The sequence below is a fragment of the Aulonocara stuartgranti genome (genome assembly GCF_965226115.1).
Source record: "Aulonocara stuartgranti genome assembly, chromosome: 1".
Taxonomy (NCBI): Eukaryota; Metazoa; Chordata; class Actinopteri; order Cichliformes; family Cichlidae; genus Aulonocara; species Aulonocara stuartgranti.
In genome coordinates this window covers 2,673,532-2,687,383 of record NC_138939.1, presented here as the reverse complement: position 1 = coordinate 2,687,383, position 13,852 = coordinate 2,673,532, and the positions used below count along the sequence as shown (strand labels likewise).

General features: G+C 41.0%; 1 long non-coding RNA gene across 1 annotated transcript; it reads right to left on the bottom strand.

Moving 5' to 3' along the window:
- Positions 1-6,040: 6,040 nt before the first annotated feature.
- Positions 6,041-7,945, bottom strand: LOC309709392. The gene is made up of 3 exons (XR_014277498.1): positions 7,602-7,945; positions 6,654-6,725; positions 6,041-6,073 (listed from the first exon to the last, which is right to left on the bottom strand). It is a non-coding gene; the product is annotated as an uncharacterized lncRNA (long non-coding RNA).
- Between the last annotated feature and the right edge of the window lie 5,907 nt (positions 7,946-13,852).

The window sequence follows — 13,852 nt, the reverse complement described above, 5'->3', positions numbered from 1 at the left end:
ATTGGTTTCGGTATCAGCAATACCGGCCCCGTATTTACTTGGTATTGGATTGACACCAAATGTACATTTTCGCACATCACAAAGTGCTTTATTTTGACTCTGAACCTCAAACTATGCTTCCTCTGCAGCGCTGCGAGTTAACATAAGATGCGCTGAGCGTGTACTGATGTGAGAAGCCATTACTGTCATATCCTGCAGCGATTCAGCAACAACGCGGCCTGCCGACATCACCTGAAGAAGCGGGGGGTAAAAATAAAGGTGGCACGGGGAAACGCATGGCGGTGGACGTGAACATCCATCGCACTTCAAATATTATCTCATAGCGTCGGGACTGATGGAGCGCTGATGCTGCCATCATCCATCTGCTGAGTGAACGAGGTCTGAGACTCCATTACTCTAAATCTACCTCCGCTCCCCTGATCTAATACACATTTGAATCAATCAACACAGCGCGCATTCTGATCACAGCGTAATGGATTATGAAGAGCGAAGGTTGACGAGCAGAGAGGCAGAGACGACGCTGCTGAGATAATAACTCCTCTCAGACTCTGTGGGATTAATCCAGACCCGAACGCCACACAGAGGAGGAGACGCCACTGCTCCAGCACTTCCTGTTAATGATGTGACTCCTGGGCAGCGAGAGAGCGCCGATCTCGAATTGTTCCGCTCAGCGCCGCCTGAATTAACCCTCCTGCCACCAAAGAAGCAACTTGACAGGATTAAAGAAGCACTCATCACGTGAAGTACTGTGTGTGTGTGAACACAGGTGCAGGTTACAATTCACACATGAAAGAAAAAAGAAATCACAATGGCATCAGTGTTTGTGCTTGAAATAATAAGCATAGTGTAAGTGAATGCAGAGATTAGGAGATGTGGAGGGCCGCTGTCAGTGAATAACCAGCTTGTGCTTGTTAAGGAATGCTGTCTTCATTTAAGTGACTTAAGAACTATAAAAATACAATACTGTGAAAGAAAATCTACTGAAAAGCGACACAAACCAACTTCAAGGAAACACAAAAACTTCAAAGATGCACAAAAATACAAACTACAAAAATGACAAACCAACTACAAAGTGACAAAACTTCAAAAGGAAAAAACATGAAACTGCTCCAAAAAGACAAATTTACTACGTAGAGTGAAACCAACTACAAAGTGACGAGTGTTACAAAAAACAACTGTCTGACTGCAAACACAACTACACCGAGCCAAGACATCGTGAAGCTTTGCGCGGTGGGAGCTTCTGGACTAACCACAGTGTGAGACGACTCGTACGAAAGTACAAACGTTGTCACGTGCATAACATTGTACTAACATCTAACAGCTAATCGAAACCATTTTAAACTTATTAAAGTGTAACACTCATTCAGGATTACAGGTCTGTAAACCTGCATGGAAACCAAAAACAAGTCTTGAGCTTTTAATTTGCTTGAGAATTTTTTATATTTTCTTTAATATCACAGTAATCCAGTTGCTACTAGAGATGGCACGATACCACTTTTTTATGTCCGATACCAATACCGATATCATAAATTTGGATATCTGCCGATACCGATATGAATCCGATATAGTGTTTTTAATCAATAAAACTGTTTTTTTAATATATTGCTGCATTTTGTATAAGTTTATACTCAAGTTTAAATAAACAACAATACTAAAGCTATTCTGTTATACCTGTATGTAAAAAATACACTGCACCCAAAATAATTCATAGTTCAGCAACACTGATCAATCTAATAAACTTAAACCTACTCCATCCTCCCTATTCTGGTATTTTAAAGAGTACTTAGCAGAAATATTAAGCAACCTAACTAATAGGGTATAGTAGTATAGTAGTACAGCTTACTAGGGTATATTAGACTTAACAGTTACTATATACAGTAATGGACTTCTATATATTTTACATAAGATTAAAACTTTGGTTGTAAGATACAGATAATTATTTATTAAAAGCTCGACATTTTAAATGAGAATAAGAAAGAAAAGTATGTCTTTGTGCCCCCTTTTCCTTGTTAATGCCCTATTGGCCCCCCTGGCTAAACTTTGCTAGATCCGCCCCTGCACAGTTACCAGCCGTCAGCTGCGTGGAAAGGGATCCTGGTGTAGAAATTAATATTAAATAAATTCTAACAACAGATTATCAAGCTTAAACGTGCTGCTAAACGTGCTGCTGTTGTTCAGCTGCTGGTTTCCTCTTTCTGGTGCAAAGTGGGCCAAAAACAAACAAGAGAGACGGACTCGCGACAGAAAAGCCGATCAGCTGATCAATGAGCAGTTTCATGATTGAAGTAGCAGCAAGAAGAGGCAGTCGCTCCATATATCGGTTGTTAAGCTTAACGTGGAAATGCTTCACAAACATTCACAGATGAACTTACACACTTGCTTTACTTCTCTCTGGGATAACTTGGAATCTAAAGAAGGGCATCAAAAAAGCCAAACACCATTACAAAAAGAAGGTAGAAGAACACTTCTCCAACTCCAACCCCCGACGCATGTGGCAAGGACTCCAGACCATTACAGACTACAGGACCACCAAACCCTCCCCCGCATCCTCTGATGTCTCCTTCCTCAACGAGCTCAACAACTTTTATGCTCGTTTTGAGCGAGGGAACCCCACAACCACAACCAAAGCAGACGTGACGCCAGACCACCAACCTCTGACTCTCTCCCCCACCGATGTAGGAGCGGTGCTGAGCAGGATCAATGTCCACAAGGCTGCAGGTCCCGATGGCATCCCCGGGCGTGTTCTCAGAGCGTGTTCTGAGGAGCTTGCAGGAGTGCTGACAGACATATTCAACCTGTCCTTGGCCCACGCTGTGGTACCGGCCTGCTTCAAATCCACCTCCATCGTCCCGATACCCAAAAACTCCAACCCATCTTGCCTCAATGACTACCGCCCAGTAGCACTCACCCCCATCATCACTAAGTGCTTAGAGCAGCTGGTCCTAGCACACTTCAAATCCTGTCTCCCCCCCACCCTGGACCCCCACCAATTCGCATACCGCCAGAACAGGAGCACAGAGGATGCAGTCTCCATCGCACTGCACTCTGTCCTCTCACACCTGGACAACAACAACACCTACGCCAGAATGCTGTTTATAGACTTCAGTTCAGCATTCAATACAATCCACCCCTCACAACTCATCAGGAAACTGACAGACCTGGGTATCAGTTCCCTCATCTGCAAATGGTTACTGGACTTCCTGACCAACCGCCCCCAACACGTCCGGCTGGATAACCACTGCTCATCTACAATCACGATGAACACCGGTGTACCACAAGGCTGTGTGATGAGCCCTTTCCTCTACTCCCTCTTCACCCACGACTGCAGACCTGCTGATGGTTCCAACACCATCATTAAGTTTGCAGATGACACCACGGTGATTGTGGAGGAGGTGGATCGTCTGGCTGAGTGGTGCGACACAAACAACCTGCTGCTTAACACCGAGAAGACCAAGGAGCTCATCGTGGACTACAGGAGGAATGCTGACCCACATCCACCCATCCACATTAAGGGGACGGCTGTGGAGCGTGTGAGCAGCTTCAAGTTCCTGGGAGTCCACATCTCCGAGGATCTCACCTGGACGACCAACTGCTCCAAGCTGGTCAAGAAGGCTCACCAGCGCCTCTTCTTCTTGAGGACTCTGAGGAAGAACCACCTGTCCTCAGACATCCTGGTGAACTTCTATCGCTGCACCATCGAGAGCATCCTGACCAACTGTATAACAGTCTGGTACGGGAACTGCTCTGCCTCGGACCGGAAGGCGTTGCAGAGGGTCGTGAAAACTGCCCAGCGCATCGCCAGAGCACCACTTCCTGCCATAAAGGACATCTACAGGAAGCGGTGTCTGAAAAGGGCTGGGAAAATCATCAGAGACCCCAGTCACCCATCACATGGACTCTTCACCCTCCTGCCCTCTGGGAGGCGCTACAGGAGCCTCCGGACTAAGACCACCAGGTACCGGAACAGCTTCTTCTCCACAGCTGTCAGACTCCTGAACTCTGCCTCCTGACATCTGACCCACGTTAACACATGGACTGAACATACACACACCCACAATGGACAACTGTACCCTCAAACACACAATAATAACATGGAGTGAACCACCACTCACAACCACTAGCACTTTATATAGCCTCTGTAGAAATTATCCACACCCTCACTTACCTTAACTGCACTACTGTACACTGTAAAAACTGTGACTAGAGGTTACTTAAAAAAGTTATGGCAACAAAGTGACACTTGAAATAATTAAGTAGATTTTAATTTCAAAAGATTTATGTAAAATGTAGAGAAAATGTTAATTAAATTCAAATAGAAAACAAAAGTAGATATTAATAGAATTAAACTGTAAATATGTGTTGGATTTAGGGTCAAAATCTCAAACTGAAGGTTGAAATTGCCCAACTTTACCAAAAAAAATAATTGATATGAAATAAGTCTCTGAGAAAAATTACTTTGAATTTACTAACTATCTGGCAAAGGTTTAGTAAAAACTTCCTAAAATATCCATTACAAAGAAATGAAATCTTCTTGTTTTTTCAGTAAAACTCAAATTGGATTCAATAATTTTCCAAATAAACCTTAAAAATAATGACTGAATAATAAGAGAAAATGAAATGAATTTTACTTATTTTCTGAGTAAAATGAATCAATTTCACAAAGAAAACATCAAAACAGTAATTTGTTTTATTGTGGAAAATAAAACACAGTAATTTATAATATAACATTTTTCTGCTCGTATACACTGAATTCTCATCAACAATCTCCTGATCTCCTAAATACATTCCTCTGCTGTAAATTTGTTTTAGTGTCATAAACAGTTTATCACACAGCTTTGTGTACAGAGCAACAGCAACATAAACTGCATGAATGTAAACCAGTTTTGTAAAAAAGAAATTAATCTTTAGACTGTAATATCAACATGAACCTGAAATTTGAATATCCTTTACCGTTTCCTTTATCTCTGTTACTTATTTATGATTGACAAACAAAAACTTTAGTTTGTCAATCTTTTGTTAAATTGAATCACTCAATATAACTGTAGAACAAAGGTTTTTCACTCATGTACATGGAATATCAATAATGTAAATCAACCTTTTATCCCAATTTGGATGTTTAACCTGAGAAAATCTAAGACACATGTAAGAGGAAGTAACATTTCTACAGCTACAGGACTGCACTTCTGTTAAATTTTAAAGTTGTTTTAAACCAATGTTTTATAGTAACATACACTATAAACAAAGAAAAGCTTCACTAGTGATTCCTCCAATTTGCTGCCTTTCAAACAGAATATTCCTAAGAAACTTGTAGGTAATAAAAAACAAAATTAAAATGAAGAGCACAAATACAGCCTGACACATTGCAGGTCATTTGGGTAAGATATGAATAAGATGAAATTAACTTAAAAACTGAAAAGATAGCTGCATCTAACAAAGACAAACCAAAGGTTTTCAGTGAGCTTACTTCCCTTTCATTCTTTCAGAGTCCTCGTTTAAGCCAATAACTTGTTCTTGAGGCTGTTCACTTTTGGTGAGAGCTTAGCACAATCCAGTTCAAGGAAAAGTTTCTGGAATACTTCCAAGGTGTATTTTAACTCTTTGGGATAGGCAAGATCGACTGCATATGTCAATCCAACCAGCATTGCGCATGCTCTTGGAAAATTGCCCAGAGCAGGCATAACTCTCACACCCTCCAGCACAATGCCAATGTCATCCTCCTCAGATCCAACAGCCTTGATTTTGTAGATTTTCATCCTCTGTTCAGAAAGATCTTGTGACACACCATCCTCATCAGCATCCTGAAACAACAAACACATGGGTTTTCTGACTGTAGTTGCACACATGAAATATTTCCTGGACACATCCTGTAGCTGAATGACAAATAAAACATGATAATGCCTCAAATTATTTGAAACTTGACAAACACATATGAATAACAAAAACAGAATAATGTTTCTACTTCAACACTTACACTGTACTCTTTGATCAGTTGATCAATGGACTCCCCAAGGTACACCATCAAGCACTGAATAACCAGATATCTGGTTATGTTATTGCTAGGATTGCTTGGTGACTGAAAATGAGCAAGAATTCCAAAAATTACCATCAGATAAGTGACCATTTATTAAGACAAAACTGTGAGAATTGGCAGTATTAAAAAAAACTGTTAAATATCAAATTATCATCACATGGAGCATTATGTGCGATAATTAGCTGATGTTAATGCACATGCCTGGGTGCTGACAGTCAACACAAAGGTATTGTCAACATGCTTGACAGGTTCAATCTTTAAATGTGTCGTTTTAGTAAATTACATTAATTTAGTCATTTAGTTTTTTTATCTAATTTAGTTTATGTTCGTCAGAAAGGGTTTTTCCTTCTTGGGACAAAACAAAAACCCAGCAATACCTGTACTTGTGTTTTTTTGTTTGTTTTTTGTTTGTTTTTTTTTACTAAGAATAGACATGTATTTAAAATACAATTAAAACATGAAACCCATAATTGTGTTGTTAATTATATCAGTGACGTCCTGGCGTCCTCTTGCACTGACAAAAACATGCAAACAAATTAGTGGAGCTGTGCACCATGCAAATGAAATTTGACAAAAAAATTCTTTAAATAAAATTCCAAGCTGAAATGTCTGTGGAAAATACCTTGGCTATGATAGCCTGCAACTTCAATCCCATGCTGATCAGGTGAATTTAAGTTGAGGGATCTTCCATTACCTGAAAGGAAAGCAACATTATCATTTTTGACGTTTAGTCAGCTGTGTAAAAACCAAGGAGGAACCCACCCGGGGGATTAATAAAGTTTTATTTTATCTAATCTAATCTAATTACTTTAATCTCAGCCAAACCGATTTACTCACGAACAAATAAAACACTGAAAAAAACCAAACAATAACATTTTTAGGTTGTCTAAGTGACTTATATATTACGTTTAAACTGAGTAGCGAAACCCCGTGGTGATCTGAAAATGATGTGCCGGGAGTTGTGCCGTTCTCAGCGGCTTCAGTGACCCTCGAGCTCCCGGCTTGCTATCGAGCTGGTGGGTAGCAGATGCTCCGAAAACGTCGAAGCACTTTTGCAAACATGCGATATCTTGATAAACCGAGCAGATATTTGATGTTTACACAGCTACTTTCGCGCCTGAAAATATGTTAAAAGTTTATTTTGTGACCCAGAAAGATTACTAAGAGTAATTTTAAAACTTAGTAGCGGCCGCCATTATTGGAAACTGGAGTTCGAAAAACTGACTGTGGCTGACAAAATCACTCACAACTGACCGCAAAACCTTTTCATGAACTTTTAAACGTGGATGAAAGACGTTAAAACTCATCGGAATATACCGTTGATATTTTTTAATACGGTAAAACATGTGGTTAGTTAAAGCTGTTCAGTAACACAGTCGTGAAGGCTTGGAAAGTGACCTTGTGCTAGCAGTCCACTAACTGCCATTTGTGTAAAAATACGATACTATCATTACAGTGATGATTATTAATAAAATTTCGACGTATCATACTGTTTAAAACCTTTACTCAAAACCGATATACGTTATTGTTTAAACCGTGTCTTATATTTGAACAAATTAAGAAGTCTTACCTCTGACAAAATGGAGACGTCCACTCATGAAGCGCGTGTGTCCTGCACGTGGCACAAAGGATTATGGGCGGAAGTGTACAATGATTAAAATGAAAATGCTTTCATCAGTTAAATCTATTAGATTTCTTAAATTTTTTTAGTACTCAAACATTTTTTTTAAATCTACTCAACAAACCATTGCTGAATTTACCCCAAACAAAACTGTGTAAATTTAAATAACTGAACATCTCAAAATTGTTGAATTTTGCTTAGATTTGATTAAAACTACTCATACACGTTTTTACTGAGTAATAATTACTATTACTCTCCTATTAGATTCTAATTAACCCCAATCACAGTTTTTACAGTGTATAGCTCTGTAATAATCATTCTGTACATACGATAATTTTTAACCCTACAACTGTTTACAACTTGCATAGTTCCCATTTCTGTATAGCTGTATGTCCCAGATTCCTGTAAAGTTATTTATTTCATATTCTGTATAGTTTTTCATATTTATATCCTGTTCATATCCTGTACATAGCTTGTACTCACTACAGCCTGTACATACTTAGTTATAGAATATTCACAACATACTTCATACCGTGTACATTATAACATACCATAATAGACCCATTTCTGTAATATACTCACATATCTATATTATTGCTAATATATATTGTAATATATCTATATCACTAAGCACTTCTGGATGGATGCAAACTGCATTTCGTTGCCCTGTACCTGTGCATGTGCAATGACAAAGTTGAATTCTATTCTATTCTATTCTATCTGAGATGAAATGCTGGTGAGGCTACAAATACACACAGCTGCTCTATCACGAGCACACTGCTCCGAGATGCTACGATTATGAGACGAGTTACGCCATGTTGCAAGTTTTGTGGGGTGCTTTTTTGATATTTAATGGATCGGATTACATTTTTTATTTCTCTCCGATATCCGATCCAGTAATTTACGTCAGTATCGGACCGATACCGATACGTAATATCGGATCGGTCCATCTCTAGTTGCTACACTACAAAAACACATCAGCTACAGCAGATAATAAAGCCGTTTTTAACGGAACAGATTTGAGCAAATGTCAATAAATTTAAACTACCTGTGGCTGACATTACAACCAACCATTATGGAGCTGTTTTTGTAATTTAAACAACTAAATAAGAACTGTTATTAATAACAGAACACGCCAAACACTGAACCTCTGATAAGGAGATGTTTTAAATAAGGGTTTCCATCAAATAATCGGCTACTATCTGAACATACGCTGGACTAAACTGAACTACAAGGGAATAAGAGATGAAACATATATCTGGGAAGATATGCAGAAGAGATGCACTGGTCTGCTGGACTTACACACTGATCTCTGTCGATTTACCGTTCATAAACTGATCCGTAAGGCCAGCAATGTTGTGGGGATGGAGCTGGACTCCCTCAAGGTGGTGTCGGAGAGGCGGATGCTGTCCAAGATAAAGACAATGTTGGATAACACCTCCCACCCACTCCATGACATGTTGGTCAGTCACAGGAGCACGTTCAGTGAGAGACTGAGATTACCGAAAAGCACCACTGAACGACACAGGAAATCATTCCTGCCTGTGGCCATCTCCCTGTACAACGCATCCACTTAACACACTGTTTGCTGCTACAACTACACATGTTTCTTTTCCAAATATTTATTTATAAGTGACTTATGTATGTATGTATGTATATATATGTATATATTGTACTATTCTTAGTTAGCGTATTGTCTGTCTTGTCTTAATGTTGGTTTAAAATGGAGCACTGTAACAAAAAATAATTTCCCCCAGGGATCAATAAAGTATTCTGATTCTGATTCTGATCTCACCTATGGCCATGAGCTGTGGGTACCACCTGAAGGAATAAGGTCACAGGTGCCTAACCTTTCAGCTTTTCTGGGAGGAAACCTTCCATGCAGAGAGGATAAGTGGACGAAAGCTGATTGTTGGATGGGCTCCCCAAAGCTCCAACCTCAACCCTATTGGAAATTTGTGGACTGTGCTTACAATTGTTGTCCACGTCAGGGACACAGCTTTGTACGACACACCAGTCACCAAAATAAATTTCAGATATCCGCAGAGATAGTAAATTAATAATCAATTAAGTTCTTGCACCTGGAAAGAGATCTGGATTACCTAATCCACATCATAACGTCTTTAAGAATGTCTGCAGACCTATTTGGCACTCTGAAGTCATGAATGCTTTGTGAGGGTCGATATGATTTGAAAAGGTGAAAAAAGCAGTATTGGAATGTGTAATAACACATTCAAGTTCATTGCTAAGCGATCGGGACTGACAGCAACTCAACCACAAATTCACTTCTATTAAGTTCAATTACTTTAGCTATATAACACCAAATGACAACACCAGTTGCCTCACCGCACTTGATATTTCAAGGTAAAGCCCCAACAATGATAGAGAGAAAACCTCAACAATCAGATGACCTCCTGTGAGCAAGCACTTGGTAACTGTGGGAATGAAGAACTCCCTTTTAACAGGAAGAAACCTCTGCAGAAGAACCTCAGAGAGGGGAATCAATCACTACTGAACTTAATGTGGCCTTCAGATCTGCTCGAGAACAGTGCCAAGCCAAGCACCGTGCAAACTGTTGGATGGAGTGTTGTGAAGCACGCTGTCACATGGACAGCAGTGGGGACGCGTGGTCTGGCAATCCGATGGATGAGTCTGGGTTTGGTGGTTGCCAAGGGAACCGTATCTATCTGACCTCACTGTGCCAAGTGTAAAGTTTGGTGGAGGAGGGATTATGGTGTGGGGGTGTTCTTCAGGAGTTGGGCTCAGCTCTTAGCTCTAGTGAAAGGAGCTCTTCATGCTTCAGCAGACCGAGACTTTTTGGACAATTTCATGTTCCCAGCTCTGTGAGAACAGTTTGGAGATGGCACTTCCTGTTCCAACATGGCTGCACACCAGCGCACAAAGCAGGTCCATAAAGACATGGATGAGCCAGGCTGGTGTGGAAGAACTTGACTGGCCTGCACAGAGTCCTGACAGAACATCTTTGGGATGAATTAGAGACTGTGACCGCACAAATGTGCTCGTGGAAGAATGGTTAAAACTTCCTATAAATACTCCTAAATCTGTGGAAAGTCTTTCCAGAAGCGCTGAAGCTGTTATAGCTGCAAAGGCTGGACTGACACCACAACATTAGGTTTTCTGAGCTAATATTACGTAGAGGACATTCTGTGACACATAACATAATACAGAAAGTGTCGTGGACTGAGCACGATATCCTGTGATCAGGTTTTATCGCAGTGTTTTCTCTGCTCTTCATCCTCCCGCTAACAGCACGCGGCACTCGGCTGTAACACAGCAGAAGAAGAGCAGCAGCACATGTTTAATTCATCGGCCCCGCGCGTCCCTCAAGTTAATTCCACCGCGGGCCGTGTTTATTTCTGCTTTGTACTTTTGTTTAAAGCCAGTTGTTGACAACTCTTGAACATGTCAAACTATCACCGCTAATAATTGCTTAAGGAGCTGGAACTTTCTGCAAATGTTGGTTCCAGCATGAAAAACTCCTCCTCCTCCTCCTCTCCCTTTTTCGCTCGTGAAAGTCTCTCAGATGAATTTTTGATTTTTTCCTCCTCACCGTCTGACTCTCAGCAAAAAGATTCTCTCTGAAATTCAAAGCGATGGCTTTGAAAGAATAAAAAAGAATAATGTAGCGCTGCCGCCTGCTGCTGCTGCTTCCTCTTTTTTTGTTTTTGGTGGTAAAAAAAAGTCAAGAGCTGCTCTTTTTCTTTCTTTTTTGATTAGTTCAGTTTCTTTTCTCCCACTCTGGCTTTTTGTTCTTGACCCAGGAATGCTAAAGAGGCTCCTTCTTCTTCTTCTGTGGTGGAGTTGGGAATAATAATGTTATGCTGAGGAAGATGAATCGGTACAAGCGCCGGCCCCGGGGCGGTATACACCTCTCTCTTTGGGTCAATGCCATTTCTCTTCAGATCGTGACGCCGCCACTCAACTGGAGCTGCCAGTTGATTAATCCCAATTAGACGGGCTGTCACTTTCCTGCAGAGAGAGGAGGAGGAGGAGGGATGTTTCCTCCACAGTTTGGAGGGAAAGAGGATTTTTCCATGTCTGTCAGTGATGTGCAGACGGACAGACGGAGGAATAACGAGTCTCTGCAACAAAATCAGATCTGAAGACGTCTTCTTTTAGTCTCAGTCCTCACTGAGGAGAAGAAGATGCGGGTACAGGAAGCTGACATCACAGCGTCGCATTTCCAACCGGAGCTGAGAGCAAAATTTAAATGGTCACAAAAGAGTGAATCTGTTTGTCTGCGTTGATGCAACGCATTCTAATAATTACATTTCACGGCTGGAGAACGTATTTTATCCAGCTCTTCATCAGGGATGCATCACCATGGCAACCAAGAAAATCATCTTTTAAAGAACTGGGAACTGTTTCATGTCAACCCAAACCTTTTCTTTAACCTAACCACGTTGTTTAAATTACCCGAGTAGTTAAACTGAAAAGTAGTTTTTAGTTAAACATATTCAGCTCCAGTCAAACCTTTAATAGAGCTGAACTCACCACACCTGCTCAGTCAGACCAACAACAACAAACTACTAAATCATATTTTATTCCACTGAGGGGCCCTCTAACATGGTCACATGGGTGTGACACAAGTGCTCGGGGACTGCTTACAAAGTTCAGCAACACAACAACATAATGCAAAGTTAGTCGTTATATTCAAAATGAATTATCCATGCTGGTACCTTTACCCTGTACAGTGTTGTGACATTTCTCATGTGCATTTTTTAACCCGGTAGTTTGCAAAAAGCACTGTGTGATAGTGTGATCAACGGGCCAGCATGCAAAAAATGTTAAATAAGAGACTGAGCCGTCAGTCGAAGAAGCCAGTGAGCTATGAGAAGTATTATTCATTATCTATAGAGACAGAAACAGTAAATAAATGTGTCTTTATCGGGGTGTTGGCATGTGAAGTTGGACATGGGAGTCTATGGGGGCACGATCTGATATCGTCGTGTTGGTGTTGTTCCCAGATCATCATAGTAAATGTTGCTCCAGGATCAACATTGCAAGTGACCAATCAGAATGTTGTGACGTCATACTTTTGCGACTTCGGGAAAAACCGCCGTAAAAAACAAAAAACTGTACTTAAGCTGCGAGAAACCGCCTCTGTCCGCCAATCAACGGGCCGTGACTCTAACCCTTTAATAAACGGTAAGCAGAATTAATATTGTCCTTGCAACATTGGAATTTCATAAATGCAGGAATGACTTGGCGCGCAAACGAATAACGTCACAACAATGTGATTGGTCACTTGCAATGTTAAACCTGGAACAACATTTTCATGATGATCTGGGAACAACACCAACACAACGATATCAGATCATCCGTCTATGGCTAGGGATGTGTACCGGTATCCGGTGCCATGATGGCACCGGTTCTGACATAAACGGTAGTAACCAGACTGAAAAGCAGTGCACATTTCGGTGCTTCATTTTGGTCCTTTTTTTTTACTGAGATGTCATACACTTGCACACTACACTTACCTTTGCGAGCGTAGTAGGCAGGCCCAGGTACGTCCGTTCTTTTAGAGCAGAGCTACAGATTAAAAATGCCCAAGGCGAAGCGGTCAAAGTCTGGCTGTACTTCACAGCAAAAGATGCAAACTCAGCAGCCTGCAACAAGTGCTTTAAGCTGATACTATGATACTGTCTAAGGAGGCAACACCTCAAATCTGATGAAACACCTGGCAACGCATAGCGTTTTTTTTAAAAGCCGAGAAATGCGCCGTATTTGATAGCTTGCTGCGAGACCTCACACCGAGCACATCTACTGCGGGTGTGGTGCCTGTTATCGGACCCGGAGTTTGCAACATCCCCCAAAAACACGAAGAGGAGAGTCCTGGCCCCTAGCCCTGCCAGTGTAGCAGAAATGATGAGGATGATGATGCAGCAGCAGCCGTTCTTCTCTGCGTGAGTCGCTTAATGTTGTTCGTGTGTAATTTACGTTGAGTAGGCTAACCACGTTATTACATTAATGCATGTAAGGTGAACTAGCAAACATCATCATAGCTACATGCGGCTGTCCTCTTGTTTGATGGCAGATACTCCCTGCACGCTGGCCAAAAAGGCTAAAATGACCAAAGAAAAATTGGGAAACAGTTAAACATGAGGTTTTTGGACAAAGTTTGTGTTTTTTCTATTGTTTAAGCACTGCTTCCAGCCAAGAGTGATGCCATAAATCCC